This window comes from Alligator mississippiensis, chromosome 1 (genome assembly GCF_030867095.1).
Source record: "Alligator mississippiensis isolate rAllMis1 chromosome 1, rAllMis1, whole genome shotgun sequence".
Lineage (NCBI taxonomy): Eukaryota > Metazoa > Chordata > Crocodylia > Alligatoridae > Alligator > Alligator mississippiensis.
This window is the reverse complement of record NC_081824.1, coordinates 19,718,612-19,745,969: the sequence shown is the minus strand read 5'-3', so window position 1 is coordinate 19,745,969 and position 27,358 is coordinate 19,718,612. Positions and strand designations below refer to the sequence as shown.

At 44.6% G+C, this 27,358-nt stretch overlaps 1 protein-coding gene and 1 long non-coding RNA gene across 5 annotated transcripts in view; one reads left to right on the top strand and one right to left on the bottom strand.

The window, feature by feature from the left end:
• HS1BP3 (HCLS1 binding protein 3) overlaps positions 1-27,358 on the bottom strand; it is a 188,895-nt gene that overhangs the window by 42,280 nt on the left and 119,257 nt on the right. The gene's annotated exons all lie outside the window — the stretch shown is intronic.
• On the top strand, positions 161-3,934 carry LOC132250967 (uncharacterized). The gene is made up of 2 exons (XR_009462750.1): positions 161-817; positions 2,827-3,934. It is a non-coding gene; the product is annotated as an uncharacterized LOC132250967 (long non-coding RNA).

The window sequence follows — 27,358 nt, the reverse complement described above, 5'->3', positions numbered from 1 at the left end:
CCTGAACAGAATGGGAAGGGCTGCCTGGCAGAGAAACAGAGGTTGTCCCCGAGGGGACACTGTAGGCTCTGAGGACAAGTGAAGCTGTTTTGGGAGCAGCCCTGTTGGAAGTGGGAGGGGTGATGTAACCCCAGCAAAGTTTTGAAAGAGAGCCATTAGCAAAAGCCCGGGAAGGGCCCTGAGCTGGGATTGGTGGAGAGGCTTGCATAAAAGGGGGAGCAGTTTTTCCTGGGGGGAATGAGAGAGAGGGGCTGAGGGACAGGCTGGATTCAGGGTCTCAGCGCAGCGGTCCCTTGGAGAGCGCCTGAGAGAGGCCTGCAGGAGCAGAGTGGAGAAGCTACATGGTAGGAACAGGCAGGGACTGCTGGTGTGGAGAGTCCAAGCCTGGAGAGACCTGACTGCAGCCAGTGTGGCTGGGTGAGCACAGCAGAGCCGGGGGAACGGGGGACTGCCGGAGTCTGCCCTAGTTTCCCTGAGGGGTGAGGGGCTCCAGGGGCAGGCAAAGCCCAGGAGCGGCTGCATTTGCTGGGGCTGTGAGGCTGTGCGGGGCAAGACGGTTGCTACAGCCTGCAGCCCAGACACTGCTCCTAGCAGAACCAGGGAAGGGGGTCAAAGGCAGGGGAAGGCCGTCTTGCAGGAACTGCAGAGGAGTCGCTGCTTGCTGCCCGGAGACCCCAGGAGTACGGAGACGGACACCAGTGTCAGGGAGCATCCACAGACCACGTGCAGGGACACAGACAGTTCCGCTCGCTGAGATACCCCACCAGGGGCAGTGCACACGGGATCCCCAGGACACCGTGTGCAAGTGAGATACTGTGTAAGTTCTTGAGGGTTTATTAGTTGGTATATCCATGTGCTTATTTAATGATTATTTGTTATGTTGTAAATAGTTAAATCTTGTAAATAGTTTGAGGATTGTCTGCGAGGGTGCTTGATTGTAAGGGGAGGCTGTCCACTCAGGGGCACTGCAGCAGCTTCCCAGGAGGGCTGGGCAGGGCTACTGGCTACCGGGTACCCCACGATCCCATTATTCAGGTGAGGGCGCATGTAGTGTCACGCCCAGGGTTACAGTTGTATCAGCAGAGCTGACCTGAGCAGGGTGCGGGACCTGGGGCAAACCAGCCCATGTGGAGCACTGCCCCTGCCCTGATCCCGCACTCCCTGGATTCTGATGGTGGCAACGGGGGGAGCAGGGTGGTGAGTGGCTGGAAGTGAAGCTGATGGCGGCGGTGCCCTGATTCACCCCCCGGGACAGCCCTGTGTATCAGACTTAAGTGATTTGGGTCAAAATGGTTTATGAAACTTTTGTCACAGACCCCTTCCTGGTTCAAGTTAAATCAAAGTCCCCCAGCATCCTAGCATGCTTTGCAGCCCTGGGCTGGAGTGATCTGTCTTTGCAGCCCTGGGCTGTGCTGTCTGCTTCAGAGAGCAGGGCTGGCCCCACCCCTCTGTTCCCTAGCTAAAGCAGTGAGGGCTAGCTGACAAGGGGGTGGGAGGGGGAGCACAAGCCCAGTCTATGGGGGGTGGGGGGGAGGAGGGAAGGACTGCTCACCACCCCTGACAAACCCCAGAAAACCCTGGCTGAGGTCTAGGGACAGGGGTTAAACACCCCTTCCCCCACTCAAACTTACTGCTGGCTGCAACTGTGGGCTACAAATCCCAGAGGCACCTTAAAGCAGGAAGAGGAAGTGATGAGCAACCCTGCAGAGTCCTGCTGCTGTAATTCTGGACAGCAAATCCCAGGGACCTTGGGGGTAGCAGGAAGTGGAAGTGAACGCACTGCCAGAGAGATGTTCTCTAGCACCCCCTGGAGTCTGGCTTGAGCCATTGCAGGCATGTGGCTGCATTTCCTGAACAAAGGTAAATGTCTGTTTACTTTAGACTAACCTGCAAAGACTGAATCGATTCCACTTCAGGCTTTTTGACTGTCTGTACTTAGCCCAGAGCAGCTTTCAGGGACATACACATGTAAGAGTGTGAGTTACAGTGACTTTCTTGGGCCACAGGTTAGATTTACCCCAAATGCTAGGATAATCCAAAGGAATAAAAACAATCCCTACCAAACAATCCAGTTGTTCAGTGCTTTATCTAACCAATCACCTCTGTTAGGCCATAGGTTTCTGTTAATTACAGAAAGGTTATGAATGAGAGCTGAGGGCACTTCATGTCTTGCAGATGGTGCTCAGCATCTCACAGAATCAATTCTTCGGGCGAGTTTAGCTGAGCTCATGAAGAGCTTGTGCTTGGTGAGATACATCAGTATCCTATATCTCTGACAAATTCTTGGGAAACTTCATGGCCCAGTCTCCACTCCGTCCTGCAACTGCAGGGCAAATCATTCTGCTAGTCATGCCAGATACTGCGTCATATTCTAAGATAATTCAATGCATCAGTTCCTGAGTAACTTAACTGCTTTTGCAAATGTATCTCAACTGAAACAAGCATTTTCTAAATTGAAAGCAACCTTATGACTTTAAAAAAGGCTGAGCTGACCTAAGCATTCAACCAATTACCTAAAGACAACATAATAAATAGGAATTATGGTTGTGGCTGTCATTATAGCAATCGGTTTAACTCGGCACTACAAGCCTATGAAAGTGATCTACTGCTGTTCTCAATCATAAGGGACCCATGAACAAATAGAAGAAACTCCAAGTAAATCTGAATATCCTGCCAGCAAATAATGTCAAATTATGCATTTGCTTTTGTAAAGGGCAGCGGTACCAACATATCATCCACCAAACAATGGCCGTACATCACTTGAAAATGTGGTCATTTACTATATTGGATAGCATATATTTTACTGCTGTTTCTCTGCATTTTCAGATTGGTAACCCACCGTTATCACACCCAAGCTGTGTATCTTCCATCTACTGTAAGAAAACAAATTGACTCTCATTTGAAGCAGAAAGTCATCAGCTGTAGTGGGCAGTTAAATACTAACAACATCAGCCCTTGTGTTTGGGATGAGTTGAATGATGGGGTAATGTTGTGTATTTCAACAAGAAGAGTCCTGCGCACATCCATCCTGGATGCTAGAAAGGAATGGGAGCCATCGTGCATCAAACATAGGCACTTCCTTTGCAACTGTCTGTGCACAAATTACATGCATGCTTTACTTCTACCATTGAGTTAATGACTACCTACATCTGGTAGGACTCTTTGGCTATAACAAATAATAAGAATAGGCAAGATCAAGTTTCTATGTCCTGGGATTGTCTTTCCTTATCAGTGCACCTTCCTTCCCTTTGCTGAGTGCCCAGGTTAGCAAAGCTGTATGGCTAGTAGACGCTTCCTGTGTCACACCTGCACTTTGGTGCCCCTATTTCTGCCTTGTGTATTTTTTTTCTATGCCTTCTTAGCCCACTGACTCCAGTTACTTCATGGCAACATATCTTGAGCCAGCTGCAAACATTCCCTGGTAACAAGCAAAACTGTGTATGAGATTGAGGGAGAGTTTTGTGATGGAGATGTTTTGTTCCTCACTTGCTATGTCAAAGTGTATCTGACAGTTAAGCCATGTCCTTGCAATTAACTGTTTTTTATCTTGAGGGATTAGCCTGTTGGCCAACAAGGTTTCTTTCCTACCCCTATATTCCATTTACAACTTATTTGCAGTTAGGCTCACTCCTCTTAGGGCTTTCTGAACCTCTGAATGCCCGAGTGGTGACATCACTGCAGCCAGCGGGTGGATATGTGTTATCAGGAGGAAGTTTTGCTTCCAACCCATTCTGGAAAAGAAGAATACAACGCGTTCAAAAGCAAAGCTGGCTGTATTGATTTGTTTCCAGACTCGGGATTGCTTCTGAGTACAGATCTTGGCCTTTAGTAGCCAGATTGAGGAAGGTGCTTTTACTTCTATCATACTTGTACTTATTATGTTTAATGGCATTGGATGAAGGCAATAAACAAACAGAAAATAAACTTAAAAATATATCTGTGCCTCTGATTATTTTATTGTATTTTATGCATTACACAGACTTTCCTCTCTTTTAAATAAGGCTGATCCTTTTTAAGGTATTAAATGTGAAAGTTGTTGGGGTGTTTTTCCGCCAATAGTCAAATGAAAGGAAACAAAGACTTCTGGAGCTTGTAAGACTGGTTGTGATTACTTCTTTGAAGTAAGATGATGAACAAATCTTTTTATACTATTAATTTCTTGATCTTCTTATGTTCGTCAAGGATTTTACGCTCTGTTGGGAACAGCCTGATGTAAATGTTAAAATGACTTTCAGAGATCTAGGGAAAGTTACTGAATGATTCCCATTTGCATCACATCTCTGAGTTGCATCTGTAAGAAGAATAACCATACCCATTTTGCAGCAAAATAAAGACACAGAAAAGTCAAGTTAGTCAGAGGAAACTAGTGCCAAATCAGGAGTAGAATCGAGGCATCCCGCACCGGACTGCCTTTGCCACCTCAGGCCAGAGGTTCTTTATTGCCTGCCACATGTAAATATTAAGTCTAATTTTATTCAAAGTACTTCAGGCAAGTATTTCTGTAACTTACTTGGATTTTCCACATTTCCCCTCATAATTCAGCAAAGTGCTTACACATCTGCCTAGCACTGAATTCAGTGAAGCTAAATCACATTCCTAGAGCTAACCTAGGGGAAGTACTGAGGACATGTACCAAATCCCACATGTTTCCAGAGCTCAGGTTCATTACTCTGAGTAGCCAGGAGGTACATCCATGTGTGGATCTAGGATTTTGAAAGGGAAGGTGCAGATGGTGTGGTGCATCCTCACATATAAAACAACACATATTTTTCTCCAGGTTAGAACAACCCCAAAACTAGAAACTTTACTAATATGCTAGGGGCCTAGGTCTATATTATTCAGTTTAAAATTGAAACAAAAATAAATGTAATTCATTGGAATGTGCTTTAATTTACTATACATAATTTCCTATGTTATGTATTAAAACACAACAAATTAGGAAAAAATACTCAAAAGATGTTTCCTTAGTCCTGTAGTAATTAGAATTAAATGTTAGAATCATAGAAAATTGGGGCTGAAAGGGACCTCAGCAGGTCATCTAGTCCAACCCCCTGCTCAAAGCAGGACCATCTCCAGCTATATCATCCAAGCCAACGCTTTATTTATCCAGGTCTTAAAAACCTCCAGGGATGGAGAGTCCACCACCTCTCTGGGTAACCTGTTCCAGTGCTTTGCTACCTTCTATATAAGAGAGTTTTTCCTAATATCTAACCTAAACTTCCCTTGCTGCAACTTGAGACCTCTTGTAATATATATCACTCCCTCACTTCTTACTGAATAGAAATGCTGCTGCCACTGCCAGGGAGTTTGCTTTAAACTTGGGGTGGAGCAGGAATCAAAGGGGGTGCAGGCTAGAGTTCACCAATACACACCTCCCCACCACCCAATATCTGCCCCTGGGTACAGCCAATCTGCTGCCCAGAAACATGTGCTGAAAATTAGAATTTATGCATTTTGGGGTCAATCTTCCATTTTCGAATGCTCAGTGGAGGCGGAGGTGTCACATGATACAATACCTAGTGATTAGGCCACTCATCTCGGATGTGTGAGGCCCAGGTTTAGTTCTTTCTTCTGAGTCACAGGGTTGAAATCTATCTCTCTCACTTACCTTAACCACCGGGCTACAGACTGCTCTAGGGCAGGGAGGCATTTTCCACTTCTCTGCGATTCCCTCACCGCAAGTGAGCATCCTAACCCCTAAGCAATGGAGTCATGCCCTCCTTTCCTTTCTTCCTCTAGGCTACAAAGTCACCATCACTCATGCGGGCCCAAAGACTCTTGAGCTCTCTGCTGTACTGTGACGAGCTCCTTCGCTGAAAGCATGTTCCCATCTTAGAATCGCCTCTAGCCAGGCCATCGCAGGAAGATGATAGATGGGAGTTTGAATCCTGTTAGGCAGGTGGAGGCATGGAAGTGGGGTGGCTCACATAATATGACAATCACTGAGTTATGAAGGCACAACTGTTACCTTCCCTTTCTCTAACAGTGCTTTAAAAGTAATTGGCACCCATCACTTCATTTTGTGCACAAGCTAATCCTGCAAGTGAGCATTAAGCAACTCTGAGAATGGGTAGTGAATAAATAAAGCCCCTTGGGAGGTGCAGATAGAGAAATACTGAATTTTGGGATCATGGTCAGGCTTAGTCTGACTGAAGTGCTTCTGAAAATGTATTAGAAGTAAGTACCTAGGGGTCTTGCAGGGCAAAACCTGACATACCTATAGAGTTTAGTGTCAGTTGACATGGGAATATTCGGGGTCACAGTTGGGATTAGGCAAGGAAATGCACCCAAGCACCTAAGATATCAAATTCACCCAAGGAACCTTGTCTGCCTATGTCTTTAGACCAACACGGCTACAACCCAAACCCCCCAAGCACCTAAGGCTTTTTTTGTTTAATCTACCCCTAAGTAACTTGCTGAATCGTGGCCTAACGACAGTTCCTCTCAGCTGCATTTCCAGATTTTTCCTGGAGCTTCTGGACAAAAGGAAGAGCTATCACTCAAGTGCTTGTACTCATAAAACCCTGCCGCTCTGTTTGTTTCAACTTAAAATAGAAGCTGAAGTCTTTTTTATCTGTCAAATTGGGTTCCCCTATTCTTCCTTTTTATAGCTGCTCTTTTTCAATTATTAACAAAGCCAAAGCAAGGCTCTTTCAATTGCTTCTTGAAAATCAATGTTACTCTATTTTACAATGGATAGATCTGTAAAAAAAAACAAAAAAAAAAACAAACAAAAAAAAATCTGAGTTGCCATGGATGAACATACTTTTCTTTCACAAATGATAATCTGTATTGGTTGAGTAAAAAAAAGAATTTATTAATATTTTTGTGAATAACAATGAGGAGTTTGAATCACAATAGTTTATTGGTGAATTAATAATATATTGTCACATTTGGTGCTCAGGATTATTCATTTGCCTTTTGGGTATTAGTAGAAGTATCTGCAAGTCTTTGAAATATTACAAATTTAGCACAAATGATTATTTATCTAATCTTTTTTGGCAGTTCATTATTTGTCTTTTTGTTGTCCTTCTATACAGAACATCCAATCAGGAAGCAGAAAGAGCAAGAGAAGTATGCAGCCAATTAATCAGCATGAATAAATTATATTCAAAACCACCATTCAAGAACAACTGATAAGTCAAACAATACAATGAAACTATTTGGTAAATACCTATTAATAATAAATCTGTTCAGGAATAATAGTCCATGAATATTTTATTAAATAACAGAAGGGCTAAATTCATCAATATTATGGTCCCTGATCTGAGAAAATACATAAGTATATGGCTAACTTCAAACTTGCCCGTTTACTTTAATGGGAGTTAAAGGTATATACAAATCTTTTCTTGAACACAGATGTTTTCTTGACTTCAGAAGACCCTTCACAAACAGATGCTGTTTCACACTTTTCATAATTTGTTCCTTTACAGTTTTTAGTATTTCCCCATTACTAATATCAGGAAGACTGAACAGTATTGCTCTTGCACTCTTGAGCTTTTTAGTTATTCCAATCTAGTTGTTAACACTAATATTATTCTACCCCCTTGTCAGTGAAATGACTCACTTTTGAAATGTGTGACCTTAGAAAAGATTCTGCCAAGGCCTCTCTAGTTTCCACCCCACTGCCCCTTTGCTTTCTTGGATGAGTATTGTCTGCATTTAATGCCTTGTCAATACCAAGAGGCTCTGAGCCTTCAAGGTCTATTTTAGGATTTATCTGCAGACTCCTGATTCTTCAGCTTCTCCTCCTGTAAATCTTATCACCAGGGTAGGTAAAGGCCTACACATTTCAGTTTTAAAGCCAGATAAACAATGGTCTAATAACTCTGCAATTCTATTATTTTTAGCCTCTACCTTCCCCCTATCATTCCTGAAAGGAATGAGTTTTTCCTCCTCTATAGCATATTATATGCACTCAAATCTTTCCAGTTAATACTGCTATCCTGGGCTATTTCAGACATATTTTTAATTTTAATCTGCTGTATATTATGCTTTTCTAGTCATATTTTTATTTCTCTACCCTTCTCTAATGTGGGAGTCTTCACATGTTTTAAAGGAGTAATCACTTATATTTATACAGCATTATAACCCAAAGTTCCCAGTGCCTTTTGCTATTACTTAAGGCAGTAAGAGTAGAGGCTGGGACTTGGTGCTCTGGATCCTATTCGCTGATTGTGGCAAAGATATATTATATAGTCCTAGGCCCATCACTTCACAGCTCTATGCCTTACTTCATTTTTTACAGGGATAGAAAACTTATGGAGTGCTCAGAGGTTTGCTGTTTGACTTTCAAGACAATCAAGCTATTGCAATAATGTCTATGACATAAAAACCTTGATGGTCTAAGTAACAGGAAACCCATTTTTCAGATGGGTAAATAGAGGTTTGAATGGATTAAGAGACAGGCACCACTAAAAGACAGATACTATTAAAAGGCATATAATATATATGCTGCAAGGAGAACAGCACTGGTTATAGTGCTACTGAAACCACCTACAAGGAAGACCTTATCACATACAGTTCATAGGCACCACAATGGGAGATTGAAAGTCTCTCTCCTATCACACCTTTCATCAAGAGAATAATTGAGAATTGGTGGGCAGATATAAGATACATTAAACCGCTTTTCGATCATCTTGGATTTTGTGTTTTCTTAAAATGTTTTGTTTTTTCATGTACAACCTTAACTCTGAATTTTCCTATTAAAAATACAGTAATGACATTAACTAAAATTAACAGATATTTATTTTAATTTCTAGCTCTATGCAAATAATGTTTCATATCTGGAAATATGGGCCTAATCCAAGAGACAATTAACTTGATGGAAAGACTCCCATTTAGTCGGCAATCTCTGAATTTGGTCTCTATAAAAATTATGCCCCTCACAGAAATGCAGCCATGATGTGGCAGCCCCAAAGCAGCAATACTTCATAACAACCCAGAAAAGGATGCAATGAATACCGTTAAGCCCAAATGAAATTATCTGTCTCAATAAGAGACAAGCACTGGTAGGATAAGTGATTTGTATTTCACATTGCAGAAACCCTCCTTTTTTGCTTTGTCAAATGCTTCTCAGCAGCCAACTGTTTCCTGGAAAATGGATTCATTAGCAGATTAATTAGTAATGGATTTCTAACAATGGTGCAGAAGATATGAATAGGAGGGAAAGATAAAGCTCTTGAATTGAATTATTATACTTACATGGGTTTTTAGATTGTGTACTTTGTGCTTTAGATTAAATTATTATAATTTATGTGCCTTTCAAGCAACAATTTTCTCTGAGAGATTATTTTCTTTTAACCCTTTCCCATATAGAATAATTTCCATGGCAACACTTGGACTGATGTTAGAAATAAAAAAAATGGGCTTCCATTAGAGAAGAGGTCAGAGAACTTATTTCATTCTAAAGAAGAAAATGATGTTGGTTTTATTAAAGACTTGCTGCTGAAATAGTCATGATTACATTACAAGGAAATTCAGTCCTAAATTTGATCTTCTGCTATATTTCCTTGAGGCAAAAATTACTTTAAAAGGAGAATTATAAACTGTCTCTAAACATCTCGCTTAATCAGACTGAACTTGTGCCTTTATTTAAAAATATTTCTGTAGGGAATGAGCTATGAAAGGTTCATGCATTTTTCGTGACTGAGAAGAGAGAGAGAGCTGCCCCTTCAGTTATAAAAAAAAATAGTCATTATTACATAGCCATTGAGAACCTCCCTCTATTATTTCCTCAGCACTGATATCAATAGGAGTTGCTTTCCTGACTAGGATCTCAATGGGTCTCAGGATGCAGGTCCAAGGAGCTCCAGTGTTGGGCTCCTTTGTGAGAGGATACTCCATCAGCACGTTTTCCTAGTAGAACGCTATGCACGGGATGATGGGACACAAGATGACAGGAGAAATCCCCCCTGGGAAGACTGGCTGTGGTTTGGGAAGGATGAGTTATTTCAGGAGGGCAAGTGAGAGGGAGTTGTGCTGCAAGCTGGCCTTAGGAAAGGGTCAGGCAGAAGGCTTTAGGGACTGGTGCAAGGACTCCTGATTATTATGGACTCTGCAGCCTTCACTGGGGGTTCTTATTTTTGGGTCAGCTGTGTCACCTGCACTTCTTCAGCAAGAGGCTTAGGGTGTATCTGTGCTGCAGCCCAAGACGCAAGTGTACCAGAGGTATTCATATGCTCCTAAAGCCAAGTTGGGTAACAACAGGATTTCATAGATTTCATAGACATTAGGGCTGGAAGGGACCTTGGAAGATCATCGAGTCCAGCCCCCCGCCCAAAGGGCAGGACGTCAGCTGGGGTCATAGGATCCCAGCAAGATAAGCATCCAGTTTCATCTTGAAGGTGTTCAATGAAGGCGCTTGAACAACCTCCGGCGGCAGGCTGTTCCAGACCTTGGGGGCTCGGACAGTAAAGAAATTCTTCCTTATGTCCAGCCTGAAACGGTCTTGTAGTAGTTTGTGACCATTATTTGATTGAAGATGGTGGGGTAGATTTCAGTGCATGCTAGCAAGTCACATATGTACTCAGGTCCCCAGGGGACTTCCAAACACTAAAAGGACACTTTGAAGACAGACCTCAAGAAAACAGATGCCAACATCAAGAGCTGGGAGGATCTGGCTGCCAACTGACTCTGAAGGTGCTGCAACCTCAGCCAAGCAGCAGCCTGTTTCAGGGTAAAGCATCTTGCCCTTGAAGGCAAGAAAAGAGAGCGGAGGACGGGAAAGGAGAGGAATCCCAGCCTATTCCCACCTGCAGGAACACCTGCAACTTCTACAGACAGATCTATTGCTTAAGGGTTGGGGTCTTAAGTCATCTTAAGACCCATGAATGAGCCAGGGTAGAGATTATCCTCAAATTGAGGGACTGCTGACAATGACAATGAACTTACATAGTGTCTTCACAGCTACAGTTCCTGGCGTTAACTAGATTAAGGCCAGCCTGTGTATGCCTACAATGTTCTACAGTCACACTTTTGGCTGCGCCTTAAGATTCACCCTTATCGTGGTTGTGACATCCTGTTGGGAATAGGAAGATCCAAAGCAGGAACAGGTGCCTAAGCCCTTGAGATCTTCCTAACAGTTGAATTTTGGATGGCTGGGAAGAAGCATTCTGAGAAACAGGGCAGCCAGAATGAGGGAGATGAGCAACACCTGGACAAAGGAAGTAGAAAACCAGTATACAAAGTGCCATGTTTTTCACAGGCTGATAAACCCTGAGTTTGTCCTTCCCTGAGGCAGATTGCAAAGGCCAAATGTAAAGAAAATGATGAATTCTCATCCAGCAATAAAGCATGGAATTACCACAAGCCTTAGGTGATACGCAGCGTACACTTACATTCCTGTAGAACAGGGGCAGGCAATTATTTTGGGTGGAGGACCACTTACCGAGTTTTGGCAAGCTGTCGAGGGCTGCATGGGTAGCCTCACCCCTTGGCAGGTGCCACACCCCCTGGTCACCATCTAGAGGGCGAAAGTCCCACCCTCTAGCCCCTGACCTTTGCCACTAGAAGTCCCTCCCCTTGCCCGTAGAAGTACTCATTTCAGCAAGGTGTTTTGACATCTCAGAACCAGAAAAATACCAAACTATATTCTAAAAAGCGACCATTTACAACATTCATTATCTTGATTTCAAAAAATATTTTTGTCCCAATTTACAAGTGTTTGTATAGTGCACATAGAGGTGATTGCACAATAGCTTAAAATGAAGTCTTACTCTTGTATGTTGTGCGGGGTGGGTATAGGTTTGTGGGGGAGGGTGTGGGTGGCCCTGTGAGGGGTGGTTAGGGGTGGGTGTGGGGTGAGGAAGCATGTGGGGGGGGGTGCATATATGGAGTTTGTGAGGAGCTGTGTGTGGGGGAGAGGGTGGCTGGGGTGCATGAGGGGAGTGTGGGTGTAAGGGTCTGCGTGTACAGCAGTGCAAGGGTGTGTGGGTGCAAGCGTATGGTGGGGGGGTGGGATTCACGCTATGAACACATACACACACTCTGCCCCCCCTGCCCCCCCCGCACACCCTTCCTGCTTCTGGCCCAGGGTACTGGCATGGACCCCATGCTCCCTGGTCTGGTGGTGCAGCCAGGAGCCATATGGTGCTGAAGCAGTGCGGAGGCAGAAAGGCAGAGAAATGGCTGGGGGCAGTGGTGATGCCTAGGGGGTACACGGGGGTGCATATGCACCGCCTGAGAGAGCCGGTGTGCCCCCTGACCGGACGCGCTCTCCGCTTAGGCAGCAGGCAGGGGGAGCAGGTGGTCGCTGACTGGTTGCTGGGTTGGGGGCACGTGCCCCCCCTGACTAAGGCAGCACCAGTCGCCCATGGCTGGGGGTCAGGTGGCATCGGGCTGCTTGGTCTTGCTGCTCGCTCCCCCTGGGTCCTACTGCCCCCATCTCCTATCATCTTTGACAGCCAGGAGCAAATAAATATTAATTACTAAATTATTTTGGGGCCCCGTGGGCCGGATAAAATGGCCTGTCAGGCTGGATGCAGGCAGCGAGCTGTATTTTGCCCACCCCTGCTCTGGAATCAGACTAGGAATTAAGCTATCAGCTGCATTTAGAGCTGGTGAGGTCTCACCTAGAGAACTGTGTTCAGTTTGGGGCATCATGCTTCAGAAAGATGTAGACAAATTGGGCAGAGATGAGCATAGAATAACAAGAATGACAAGGGGCTTAAAAAGCATGACCTCTGAGGGAAGGTTGAAAGGACTGAGTTTGTTTAGTAAAGTTTAAAGGGAACTAAGGGGGAGACAGTCTTCCTATAATTAAAAGTTTATTATAAAGGGTACTGTTTTCAATTTTTCTCTATGTTTGCTGGGGGTATAACAAGAAGAAATTGGCCTAATTTGCAGAGAAGAGGATTTAGATTGGATATTAGGAATATGTTCTGAGTTTAATGGCAGGGACACATGTGGGAACAGGCTCCCTAGGGAGGCCGTGGAATCTCCTTTGTGGAGGTTTATTAAGAAAGTTAGACCAATGTGGGTCAGGGCTGGGTGGTTTGGATATGTGATCATCCTCCAAAGCAGGGAGCAAACTAGATTTCTTAAGCTCCCTTCCAGCTCTACAGTTTTGAAACTCTAATTTCTCTCTTTACATTGGACTGAAGTAATTCATAAAACTTCATAGAGTATTTCATAATTCATAGCTGCATAAAGCATGTCATTTTCATTTGGTGATTTGCACAGCAAAAAAAGAAAATTAAACCCTGAGCAAAGGAGCAATTTTACACTGTTTTAAAGTAAGATGCCGACGAGTGGGTCCATAACGAGGCAGTGGGTGTCACTATTCTGCATATTGTAATATCCAGCTTTTCCTGCCTCTCTACCTGGTGAGATCCACAACTTTGAATCAGGCACATAGGCTCCCTATGCAACGAATGGAGGGAGTTAGAAACATGAAAGTGGCATTCACAAAAGCCAGCATGATGATTTAGTAGTCTCCTAAACTAGACAGTAGGCAATGCTGAGGACAGTGGTGTCTCATGCTCCAACCCTCCGTCTTGTATTTCATGCATAGTCCAGGTCTGTAGGCCTGCTCGTAGCACACTTACCAGACTAGCTTCAGCAGGTGAGTAGACAGGAGTGCACCTAGCTTTTCAATCACAGTGGGTTTAGGTGCGAGACCAGGCCTGAGCTACTCAGTGCTATCAAGACATGAGGGGGTGTGTGCATGGTTGTATGCAGAATTTTAATGTAGAAAGCAACTGTTGTCTATTAGGAAGGTCTTTCTAGGTATGAGATTGGTTAATCTCCTGCACTAGAAGTTTTTAAGAGCTTGTTTGGGATGGTTTAGAAAGGGATCTTCCTGCCTTGAGCAGGGGGTTGCATTAGATGACCACCTCAGGTCCCTTCCAGCCCTACTTCTCTATGGTTCTAGGAGCCTGACTTTATGTAATGGACCTACTTACCTGATTAATATTAGGTAGGTGTTTAAGTACCATGCTAAATCCAGTGAGGGACTCAATGAACCTACATTCTGTTTACATTAGGGTTTTCAATGGTGCTAACATGGTTCAGCTAAATTGGTATTAGAAACAATAAAAAGGCATCATGGGCAAAGTCTGAGCACCTAATGTGACCATTCCTCAAACACCTAGAAATCCAGTCAGTGTATTCGTGGTTTCTAGACCACATGGCTTTAACTGCTGGATTGCTATGCAGTTTGGTAGATGCACCATATCATTTGGGCAGAGTAATTTCTGGGCTTTGCTTCTGTGAAGTAATCAAAGCTTTGTGCAAAGGCATTGGGTAAGAAACTATGAGAATACCCCCTTCCTTACATTAGGAAGCCCTGCTGCATGTGGAATTACCATTTCATGAATGCAAAAGGAGCTTCCTATTGTACCAGTTCAATCCACCAAGATGAAATTCATTTTGGATGGTTGCCTTCTCTGTAGTCATAACTGTAGCCAAAGGAAGAGGTGAATTACAGATTTGGAAAGATCAGCCTTGGTGACCATTGTAGAAACAGCAGTTGGCCTTTTCAGAGCTGATCTATCTTTTTTCTTTTTTAAGATGTTTCTTCCTTTTTTGTAAATTTTCAGATCTAGCTAGAGACTAGTCCTTGTCTCTGATCCTTTAATCTGAGAGCGATAAGCTTCTTCCTAAAAGCTAGAGTCAGATGTGCTCTTAAATATTGTTTGGAATGCACAGAGCTTTTCAGAAAATCCAAAATAATGTTTATGCGTTCTTTCCAGTAAGCTGAATTAAGCTGCCATCTGTCAGGAGGCCAACACAAAGATTGGTTGTAACTGAACCAAGGAGGCTTATTCTAAGCAATGCTACACTTTTCTGTTTGCATGAATGGCAAGTCATGGGCTAAATATTTTGAAAAAGATTCAGATGCACGAAGTACAGCAGAGGGGTCTTCTTCTAATAGCATGTTCTTGCAGGCTTTTCACTTTTAAAGATCCTAAAATAGTGTTTTATAGATGGCTGAGATTTCCAAAAGATATCAAACTAGGCCTAACCCTCTCCATTAAGTTTTCCAGGGTGCACATTTAAGTGTTTTGAAAATATCATCCTGTATGTACCCAGCTACTCATCCCCCAGCAATCTACACCACTGGGTAACTACATTAGCAATGGGATGAAAAGATGAAACATTTCCTATTAGAGTCTGATCCAAAGTAACAGGGATATAAATGGGTGAGGCAGGGCCTTGCCTGATTCTCTTATAGGTAATTTAAAGCCATTAAGTAATGGTTAGGGAGGAAAAAATATGACTCAAGTAAGGAAGATCTTTTAAGAAGTATTGAATGTAACTAGGACCTGGTGGGACTGGGGGGATTTTTGGTTGGGGGTGCGGATTGTTTCAGAGATCATTGTGACAGGTGTGGTTTAGAAATATAACAGAAGATAAGGCCTGCCTCTCTGCCTTGGTTTCAGAAGCTGGTGTTTGCCTGGATGCTGAACGGGGATATGAGACACAAAACCTTTGCCCCTACCTTATGCTAAAAGTAGCTAATTTTATGCAAAGCCTATTCACATAAATGCCCCTTCTATAAATTTGTCTATCAGAGCTAATGCCTGGAGCCGCTCCTTTGTATTTCACTCCTCCTGACTCTGCAGGCAAAGCTATGCTAAAGGGACAGCTGTTACTTCAGGATAGCAAATGTCACCAGCATGATGGATCTTCCAATAAAGCTGATCTTCCTCATTCTGTTCATTAGGGAGTGTCAGCTGTGGTTTAGGCCTTTGAGGAAAGACTACTGAACATTTAGAGCTGATTTTCCCTTTCTTCTCATCATTCACTGAACAAAATTGGACCTAATTCATCCCTGGCTAATCTTTGAATCTAATGGATGAAACTGAGCCTATAAATCTACCTTTATGATTCAAAGTCATGTCTCCTCATTTCCTCCTCCTTCCTTCAAAGTGCGAAGGTTCAGCTTTGTGGATCAACATCTCTGTGGCTGTTGGCCGTGTATCCAGCATTCAGATAACCTGGCCCATGTCCTGCATTCACTTACTACACATAGGTCAGCTGAAGACAGAATGCAGCTACTATGACAGTAGCAATTTGACAGTAGCTCGTTACTACTGCGCAGTAGCGCTGCCTGGCAGAAAGCGTGATGCAATGCTGCTGCTCAGTAGTAACAAACTACTGTGCAGTCAGCGTCACCTAAAAGGCATTTGGCGATGGTAATGTGCAGTAACTCCAGTAACTGCCCAGCCAATTAGTACTCGCTTATGCAAGTACTAAATGACTCATGTAGACACGACTAGCGAGTGGCGGATGTTAATCCCATAGTTTAACGCACTGCTCAGATCCTGTAAAAACGTCCAGGTACTACCTTCAAGTTTTCCGTATCTCTGGCTATCAGCTTTCTTTTATGTCAGTAGATGATGTTTGTCTGTCTATAGTATGGCAACACACCTTTGCTACCTGCAACTGTTCTGCATAGGCAGGAGTGCAACAAAAGAAAGTGTGAATAGATACGCTATGATAAATATGATAAAGTTTTCGTTTTGTTTCACACAGACGCACAGAACCGCACACATGGAGGTGGCAGCTGTCTTTGATCCCCCCTCCCCTCCCACCACTCCAGCTCTAATTGATCATCATCTGATTTTCTCTGTTAACAATGAATCTGCAATTTTTCTGTATACTTGAGTTACACAGTGGAGCTCCTAAAAGCCATATGATTGGCAGATCTTGCTCCAACTTTACTATCTTAAGGGCTGTAAAATGGCTTTACATTTCAATTGTTGATTCTTTCTTCCTTTCTGCCCCTGTTTGGAGAGTCTGTGTCTTCGTTTGATTTTAATCATCATTTCCTTGGTTTTGAAAATGGCTTTGTTTCATAAACCAAATTAGATTTTTATGCTCAAATGTCATATAGGAGATTACTTGTTTTGCACTGCAGCATTTGACTGCATTCTCCCATTTAAGCTTTCAATAGGACCGCAATCAATTTGCTGATTAGTAAGTGCCTTGTTCTCTTTGTTTACACTGCTTAGGAGTCTTCTAAGTTCTAATAGCTGAAGGGAAGCCGACTGTTTTCAAACATGCCAAAGCATCAGCATCAGTAAAATCAAGAGCAGAGTCAGACGAAAGCATTCCTTCTAAAACCAGCTTAGAAGAAAAAGGGATCATACAACCATCCATGTCAAGCTTAAACCAGAAACAACCTGCCCTTGTAGAGGTATTCATTAAATCACCAATTGAAAGGCTGATTGCTTTCCACACCTCAAGGCAGAAGCCATGTTGATAGTTCCTTTCCAATCCTCTTCCACAACAATTACAAGCTGGCACTAAAAAGAAATCCACTTTGTGCAACGCAGTTGCAGCAAGAACATCTGGACTTTCCTCCGTTCCAAATGGAACTGGCAGACGTAGCGGCTTCTCACCACTAGCCCAGTAATTAGCTATAAAACAAATGCACACTGAAATGATAGTGGAAGGTGCGGCACGTCCTTATTCCCCCTTTGGGGATGTTCTGTGGAAGCTTAAAGCATTAAAGACATTCCTTGGTAATGCCTACATATGACTGAACCTTTCAAATGAGTTCTCCAGAGCTCAAGTAAAAGGGAATTTGAGTAAAGTATATTCTCAATAGACAACTAAAGCATCGCATAGAAAAATACCAAATATCCCGGTGTTTGTGGACCTGGTTCAGATCTCATTTATGTTTCCTACAGGCAAGTAAAGCCAGGTCTAAATCAGGATTTTTCAAAACAGGAGTTTAAACAGAATGTTTAGAAGTAAATTTGCTTAAGAATACTATCGGGAGTTAGTTGTGAGTTAGTTACACTAGTTGAATTCAACTATTGTGCTTCCTTTATGCACTAAGCACTTAACATGACCTCTCCTCTCCCAAGCCACGATCCTCTATGTGGGTGTGTCTGCACGTGCTATTAATTTGAGGTATGCATGTCTATATGTGCTCCCTACTGGGCACGTCTACACAAGATGCTACTGCACGGTGGTTACTACGCTTTTATTTAGTATATGTATAAGCAAGTACTAAATAAATGAGCAGTAACCAGAATTACAGCCCCAGCCTGAGCTGCCCTCTGCCTCTGGGGATGCCTCTCTGCCTCTGCCCTCAGAAACATCCCCAGCCCAGCAGGGTTCAGCCCCGCAGCCACATCTGCACCTGCAGCCCCAGCCCTAGGTAAATAGCAGGGTCATGCTGGCATCTCTGGCCAGGCCCCCACCATCTGAGCAAGAGCGGGGAGAAAGCTGGGCAGACCCCAACCGGGGTCCCATGCCCCTAGCAGATAGGGGAATTTAATCCTGCCCTCTCCTTCCCCCTTTCACCTGAGGCAGTGCCCTGACTGGTGTCTGGCCTTGGGGACAAGGCTGACAGGGATGCTTCTTCCCTACCCCTCCAGGTACAGCTTGGCTGGAGTCCCTACAGGCCAGGGTGGGAGTTTAGACCCCTCCACAATCATACTTAGCCCCTGCCAGGGCCTGACCATGCCCCCCAGGTCAGCTTGCCTCAAGCCTTGCAGCTGCTGCAAAGAGGAAGAAGGGCTGCTCTAGCAACCCCTGGCTTCTAGCCTCAACCACTGTAGGCATGTGCCTGCATTTCCAGAATTAAAAGTGAATCTCTCTGCACTTACAAATCAGTTCAATCTTTGCAGGTTAGACTAACCTGCAAACAGTACTGTAGCAAGGGAGGGGGAGCTAGCAGGGCAACTGCCCTGGGTACCAAAGTGAAGGGGCACCAACAGACACTGCCCAGCCAGGTTGGGGCACGGGCCAGAGCCATGAGCAGCTTGTTAGAGGTGGCACAAGGATGGGGGAGAGAGAGGTTCCCACCACTGCATACACTCCTGGGCAAGCATGGGTGGGGGTGTGTGCCCCCTGGATCGCTGCACAGGGCAAGGGCCGGTTGCTGCTGTGGGCTTGTCCTGGGTGCCAAACTTACTTGCTATGGTACTGCCTGCAAAGATTGAATCAATTCAGGCTCCAGCTTTTTGAATGTCTGTCCCTAGCCTAAGCGATGCTACTGTACATCACTGCCAAATAATACTGTGCAGCAGTGTATTAACACTGTCAGTGCTACGACATGCTACTCCACAGTATTATTCAGCTATTGTGCAGTCCATGGCTCATGTAGATGCACCCTTTGGGAGCAGATACGCTCCCACCCTGCGCTGCCCCCCCTGCAGCAGCCAGGGGGGAGTTCCAGGCTCCCCCTGGATGCTAGCCCAGGGGCTGGCAAGGAGTACGGGGCCAGTCCGCATGCACACAGGGCCAGGAGACATCTGTCTCCTGGCCCCATACACATCAGGAGGGGTCCTGATATGCACCATGTGGGAGAGCTGCTGTTGTAGAGTTCTCTTACCCTGTTCACATGGGGACAAGCTGTGTGCTCAGCAGGGCTTCCCTGCACAGCCGGGCACTGGCCAGGACCTGTCCTGGTCTTGGGCAGGTCCCAGCCAGCTCTGGGTGGCACACCACACCACTCAGCCCAGAGCTGGCTGGGCCCTGCCCCTCCCCAAAAGCTCTTTCCCAGCCCCCTGCCCTGATTGGGGAAATGTGCTGCAATTACAGTGCGTTGGAGCAGACTCAATTAATCAAGTCTGCTGGAGCATGCTAATTAGTGCGCTCCAGCCAGCCTCTGCATCTTGAGTATCAGCATGCCTGCACTTCAAAATGGTGGTGGGGGTGCATTAATTAAAGGACGTTCAACAAGCTTTAGTTAAGGCATCCCTTCCTCCCCCATTTTGATGCGCAGGGACGCTGATTGATACACACGACCCTGTGGGTGCTTTAATTACGCTGCTCTAATTAAAGCACCTTCTCCTCCCCACCCCCTCCCCGAAGCATGTGTAAAAATGCCCTTAGAGACTAATAGTTTCAGGGAGGGCACTTTTGTAGGCAACAGTGTACTTCTTCAGATGCCAGTAGGAATTGCTGTGCAGGTTGTTGCCTATGAAATCTCATGCCTCTCTGAACTGATTAGTCTCTAAAGTGCCACCCTGCCAAACCTTCCATCTGACTTCATATTAGCACAGGTAATATCTCCTGATATGTCCTGGAAACCATTTTATCAGAAAAAATGAGAGACAAAGAGAATACTTTCTGCTATCTACTACACCATCCTCTTCTTCAGCATCCTTACTGAGAAAGGCAGAATGTGCCAAGGTGGCAGAGAATAAAGGTGCTACCCACATATTCCTGAGAAGCAAGGCTTTTCCCATCCAGTGGTTCCTTCTTGTCAAAGATAGGTGGCGGGCAGCACACATCCTCCAAGACTCCACAACATCTTGAGCATGGCAAGAAATAGATTTAAGTGGCTCTGAATCTGCCAATTGTGTTTTAACAGTTCTTTTCTTGTTGACCTGCCAAAAATCAGTGGAGAGGAAGTCTGTGACAACAGAACTGAATGCTGCCATGCTCCTTATGGTCAACTTTTTACAGCACAAGAGGCATATTAGGCTCGCTGCCTAGAGATTGAACCAGCATGTCATCAGTACTGTTTCTGGGACAAATGGCACACTAATTTATAATTTACATCGCTAGGGATGACACTGAAATCAATAGAATAAAATACTATTCTGCATGAAGAAGGGTATACAAACCTGATCTTTAAAGGATATCCAAATACCCAAATTGGAAACTATATTCATAGGTGTTTCCATAGGCCTCCTGTTCAATTCAATTATCTATGAAATTGAAATTAAAATCATCTATGAAATTATCTGCTACAGCAATCCTGTCTGTTTACGTATATCCCTGCAGGAAGATAAGTCTGCAACTGCAATCATAATGTGTGGGGGGTTTATTGGATTTTGGCGTGTATCTAAGTGGTTTGCTCTGAGTTTGGGAAGTGATTTAATGAAGCATAGTTAACCTAATTTGCACAGATATTTTACCTTATATGCACCTTTAGCACAAAATAAGAACTCTGCAGAAAAGCTTACTAATGTAAATATGTAGAATTTGAGTGGATTTGTATTTGAAGTGTTTCTAGTTCAGGAATCAGTTTATCCACTGTAAAAGGAATTTCATTCTGTAGTTTTTCCACCTTCTTTTCATTTTGTTTTACAGTGGATATTTGATTTATAAATTGATTGCACTGCTCATTGTATCTAGTCACTATGAGTGAATTTCAATCCATGGAGGTTAGTGGGAGGAGACAAGGGTTCATACATTTTAACAACCATTTTAATCATGTAGTCTGACCACCTGCTAAAAAAGCTCACTGGATTTCTCTTGCATCAAACCATCTAACTTGTAATCAAAATGGAGCAAATGAAATGAAAAACAATCTAGCTGGCTGCTCTGAGTTATGACCACAGTGTGTTTGGGTGTCTCCATTTAGGATATGGGGCAGAATGCAAAACTCTTCCTTCATTCCCCCTATGAGTGCACGTACCCAAACTTTAGGCATGACATGCCACAACATCACTGTGAGTAAGCACCCTCATGAATCCCAGCCTAGGACAGGGGTAGGCAACCCCTGGCCCGGGTGCCAGAGCATGGTACGCAAAGGCATTTTGCTTGGCATGCTCGCCTTGGGGCAGATGGCGGGGAAGGGGCTGGGACTGCGCTGCCCCTCATGGTCCCACCCTGCCTCGGCATGCCAACTTCTTACAAGTTGAGGTTGTGGGTGTTTTGGGCACTCTGCCCAAAAACGTTGCTGACCCCTGGCCTAGGCCCAGTCTTACCTATGCCTATGCACTATTACGTGTTGAAATGCCTATGATCTGATGTGCACACCAGCACTTAGGCATGGCATTGCTGGATTGCATATTGGAGATGCACATACTTTCTGCCCAGAAAGTGACTAACATGTATAAAACCCTTTCTGAATCTGGGCCCTCATCTTTAGGAGCCTCAGGCTCATTGAAAGGCAATAGGACTTAGGTTCCTAAGTCACTTCAGAACTTATGAAAGGTTTATCCCATACCTATCTCTCTGCCAAAACAGGTTTGTTCTCTACAATGCAGTTCAAAGAGTTTTCAGTATCATTTGCCCTCAAGAGCAGCATATTTGTACAGTTTCTTAGTAAGTATTTCCTTTATATTTTTCTTTAAATAGCTCTTGAACAAAATTGATTTCTGACTGACAGATAACAGGGATTTTGCTAGTGGTTAGGTCACTTGTCCAGGAGATGGCAGATGATAGGTTTGGAGCATTTCAGGGTAAGGAGGAAATTGAAGTCTAATTTATCATTTTCGGGTTGAGCTCAGCGTTCTAATCACTTAAATGTTCATGGGGGGAGGGGAAGGGCACCATCTAAGTACCACTATAAGTGCCCAGTTCCTTTTTGTGGATCTGGGCCTTCACCTCTCTGTTCTTTGTCCATCCATTTTAAGGAGCATCATTGGCATGTTAAGGTTTTTAAATGGTCTTTAGGTTTCAGATATACCACAGAAGGCTGCAGGCGGTAAAGACCAATTTGCCTGCTACCCTATCAGCTATCACTCTGCCAATGCAAGTTTGTTACATTGGTCCCTACAGTGTATTCCTTAATCATCCCAGGATAGTTAGAAAATGAGCCAGGTTTAATAAAACGGATGTGGTATTGTAGCTATGCTGCTGAAGAGAATCACATAAACATTCCTCCAATCTTTAAAAGTCATTAAAAAAAATAGGAATAGGCACTGCTTGATGTCAAATATTTGCAGCTTCTGAGTAGTCCTCTTATGTGGGAGGAAGATGAGAAGGAAAGGACAATAGAAGAATATCTATCCTGCTTGCTCCCCTTCCCCTCCTAAGTAGCTAGTATATCTGGCTCTCTTGCAGTGTTACCACTGACTGTGTTATCATCTCTGATTTCTTAACTCTGCTAATGTGGGTCACAGGGAACGAAGCAAACATTGTTATGGATGCTTTGAGCAATATTACCTACACTGGGTTCCCCCAGCATGCATTTCACCTTTCTCTGCTCTTCCAAAGTATTCTGTTTTAACCCAACCCTATAGGGGCATGTTAGCAATGAGGTCAGTGAAACAAGGATGGCTGAGTTTACACAGGGGCATAATAAAATGGGTCACTTATTCCTCTGGTTTCCTACCTTCTGTCTGTTGTAGATTACCACTACTCCATGGGGCCTTCTATGGTGATATACAGAGTACAACGCTTTGAAAACAAGGAGCAGAGGGGGCGGTTGGCAGAACGGGAATGGCTTAAGAATGGATCTGGAGTGCAGATAGATCTCAGAGTGGATGAAAGGAGTTTTGAATCATGCAGCCAGTCAGTACAGCGAGGGGAAGGCCCGAAGGGTGGCAAGAAAATAGCTTCGCAATTTGACCTCCAGTTCTCTGGTCTGTGAAAAAGAATCTTTTTGTAGGAGGACCAGAGAAATGTTCCTGACCTCAGGCCCCTGAGGTAGTTCTGCAAACTCATCCTGAACAGTCCAAAGGTGTTTATACGCATGTTCAAGGCGGGTGGCGGGGGTGCACTTTAATTAGCGAGCTATGCTAATTAGTAGCACCTGAGCATCATGTGTATCAGGATCCCTGCACTGAAAAAATGATGGTGGGGTGCTTTAAACTACAGCTCATTCAACAAGCTTTAGTTCAAAGTGCCCCGCCACCATTTTTCAGTGTGGGAATGCTGATACATGTGACTCTGGAAGCTGCTGGAGCATGTTACTTTCCATGCTCCAGCAGACTCAATTAATCAAGTCTGCTCCAATGAGCTGGATCTGGGGAGCAGAGGGAGCAGTACACCTCTCTGGAGGCTGACATTGGCTCCAAAGATAAGCTGCTTGAAACCCTCTGGGTCAAGCTTTGGGGTTGTGGGGGCGAGGTGAGAGAGACCTAACTGTGGGCATTTACTACAGGCCACCAAAACAAAGGGGAGGAACTTGACCTGGAGTTCTCTCAAGAACTGCCAGGGGCCACACATGCAAGGGACTTTGTTGTCATGGGCGACTTCAATTACCTGGACATAGATTGGGAGGAACACTTGGCTATGTTGGATCAGTCATGTAGCTTCTTAACTGTAACGGAGGAGCTCTTTCTGACCCAGGAAGTACAAGGTACACCAGAGGTACCACTCTCCTAGACTTGGTCCTGGCTGAAGGAGATGATTTGGTGTGTGGCTTGAACATTGAAGATAACCTGGGTGACAGTGACCATGAGCTCATCAGGTTCACTGTCCACTGCAAGGTTGACAAATCAGCTAGCAGGATTGAAGTTCTGGACTTCAAAAAGGTAGACTTCAACAGGCTCAGGGCATTAGTGGGGAAGGCAATGCAGGACCAGGGATGGAAGGTGAATGGGGTGCATGAAGAGTGGTCATTCCTCAAGGACATGATCCTTGAAGCACAAAAGAAAACTGTTCTCAGGAAGAGGAAAGGTAGCAGAAGGGCTGGCAAGCCCTCCTGGCTCAATAGGGACATTGCGGTCCTCTTGAAAAAGAAAGAAGAGGCATACACACTGTGGAAGCTAGGGGCAGTCCTCAAAGAGGACTATACAACAGTGGTCTGCACTTGTAGGGAAATGATTAGGAAAGCTAAGTCAGCGACTTAGTTTAAGATAGCCAAGGGAGTCAAGGACAATACAAAGTCCTTCTTTAGGTATATATAGAGCAGAAGGAAAACAAATGGAAGTGTGGGGCCCCTGCTTAACACCTTGGGACAGCTGGCAATGGACACTCAGGAAAAAACTGAACTCCTGAATGCCCGCTTTGCTTCGGTATTTTGGACAAAGGGGAAAGACAAGCAAGATAAGGATCACAGGGGACATGGTGGGAATGATAACCTTCCTATTGTGGATGCTGAGCTGGTGCAAAACTAACTAGAAAAAATAGACATTTATAAGTCAGCAGGACTGGATGGACTTCACCTGAGAGTGCTGATGGAGCTGGCTGAGGTCATTGCAGGACCCCTGGCAAAACTCTTTCAGAAATTGTGGCAGGCAGGGGAGATCCCTGAAGATTGGAAGAGAGCCAACATTGTGCCCATCTTCAAGAAGGGGAGGACCTCGGCAACTATAGGCCAATCAGCCTAACCTCCATCCCAGAGAAAATCCTGGAAAAACTCATTAAAGAATCTATGTGCCATACGCTTGTTGAGGGTAAGATTCTGAATGACAGCCAGCATGGCTTCGTCACGGGTAGTTCTTGTCTTACCAATCTCATCTCCTTCTACAAACAGGTCTCTCGCCACTTGGACATGGGAAAGAAGGTCAACATTATATACCTAGACTTCCAAAAGGCTTTTGATCTAGTATCCCACAATATTCTTTTGAAAAAATAGGAAGATTGTGGGCTTAACTGTTCAACAGTTCAGTGGGGGAGAACTGGCTGCATGGTAGGACCCCGAGAGTTCTCATGAATGGATCTGTGTCATCCTGGCAAGAAGTGGCCAGTGGTGTCCCTCAGGGGTCCGTGCTTGGATCAGTACTTTTCAACATCTTTATCAATTATTTGAATGTGGGGGTGAAAAGTTCACTGGCCAATTTTGCGAACAATACCAAGTTATAGAGCATGGTCATGCCAAAAGATAGGTTGCAGATACAAGTGGACCTGGACAGGCTGGAGAGCTAGGTGGACCGGAACCAGACAACGTTCAACACAGAAGTATAAGGTGCTCCATCTTGGGGGCAAACAATCTCCAACATACCTACAGGCTCGGTGGTGACAATTTGACTTGCACCATGGCTGACAGGGACCATGGGGTAGTGATTGACCATTGCATGAACATGAGCCAGCATTGCAATGCTGTGGCCAGCAGGGCAAACAACATGTTGGCATGCATTAACAGTTGCATCTCATGCAAAACTAAGGAAGTGATACTCCCACTGTACTCCATAGTGGTGAGACCGCAGCTGGAGTATTGTGTCCAGCCTGGGTGTTGCACTTGAACAAGGATGTGGAAAAACTTGAGAGGGTCCATAGAAGAAGAAGAGCCACCCATATGATCAGGGACTTGCAAGACAAGCCATACGAGGAGAGGCTGAGGGACTTGGGTCTTGTCAGTCTGCAGAAGAGAAGGCTGGGAGGGGACTTGGTAGAGGCTTACTGCTACATCAGGGGACTACATCAAGAACTTGATGAACAGCTGTTCACCAGGGCACCCCTGAGGAAGACCAGGAGCTATGGATACAAACGCCTAGAAGGTCACTTCAGGCTCAATTCCAGGAAAAACTCATTCACTGTCAGGGTGTCCAGACTGTGGAATAAACTCCCTCCAGTGGTGGTGCAGTCACCTACCCTGGAAATCTTCAAGAGGAGACTGGACAGTCACCTTGCTGGGGTCACCTGACCCCAGTTGTCTTCTCCTGCCTAGTGCAGGGGGACTGGACCCGATGATCTACAAGGTCCCTTCCAGACCCTGACAATCTATGAATCTATTTGCAGCGCCTCGGAGCAACCTCCCTGCATGCGTGCAAGTGCCCCAAGTTCCTTCCACCACTCCACAATACAGATGGATGGGAAGGTGACAGGGTCAGGAATGGGTGTTCTTGTACATCTTCTCTCCCCACAACCCCATTAGCTGGTGGGTGCTACAGGAATTATATTAGTCTTTTCTCTCTGACGACAGTAGCAATTCTATCCTGCCCAGGAGCTGAGCACCCTAACCTGGTAGTAGATACCCCTGGAATGAATGAAAGAGGCTTCCGCTAACACTGTAGTACACAAACCAAGACAAACTCAGCATGGCCTGTACGAGAGTAGCCTGAAACAATTGTTCCCTGTTCAGACATGTAACATGCCTATGTGCAAAGGAAGTCAAGCCAGTCAAATATACAATCTTGAGAAAGGGAAATATCTATATTATACTTCATCTGTTATTGAGAAAGCCTATTTTCACAAGCTGAAATTCAATTCAGGAGTGTTAATCAAATTGCTCGCTTTTCTTCATTGGAAATAAGCACCCTGGGTACTCTCTGATAAACAGTGCAGGATTTAAATGTCATTGGCAGGCAAAATGCAGTAGCTTAAATTGGGAGGACTGTGATAACAGGCAGCCTTTCCATTCAGAGTGCATATGATAGCTATGCCAGCCCAGGGATTTGTTATTTCATAAATAAAGTGGCGTCTTTGAACAGCAAGTCCTCACTCAGCCCTCCAGCTTTTTCAGTGGTGGCTGCTTTAGGAAGAGGTAGACTCAGTGCTGCAGTAGCTGATGTCCTTTAAATGAGCCTTAATATGGGTAGCAGTAGGGCAAGTTTCCCTCACTTGCAGGGAGCACCATAAGGAAAAGAGAATGGATTTGCTTTCCATGGCTGGGCCATCAAACAATAGCACACTGAGGTTTCATGCATGTGGTAGAAGAAATTACTGGACCACCTTTGATGCAGCCAGCCAGATTACAGCAGAATGGTTTCAATAGGCAAGTACTTGATGTTATTACCACATAGAGGAACTGCCCCAGCAGGGGATGGGGTTAATTTCAATAGCATCTTTTAGTGCTTTTCTTTGAGAATGGGGCTTTGGGTGATGCCTG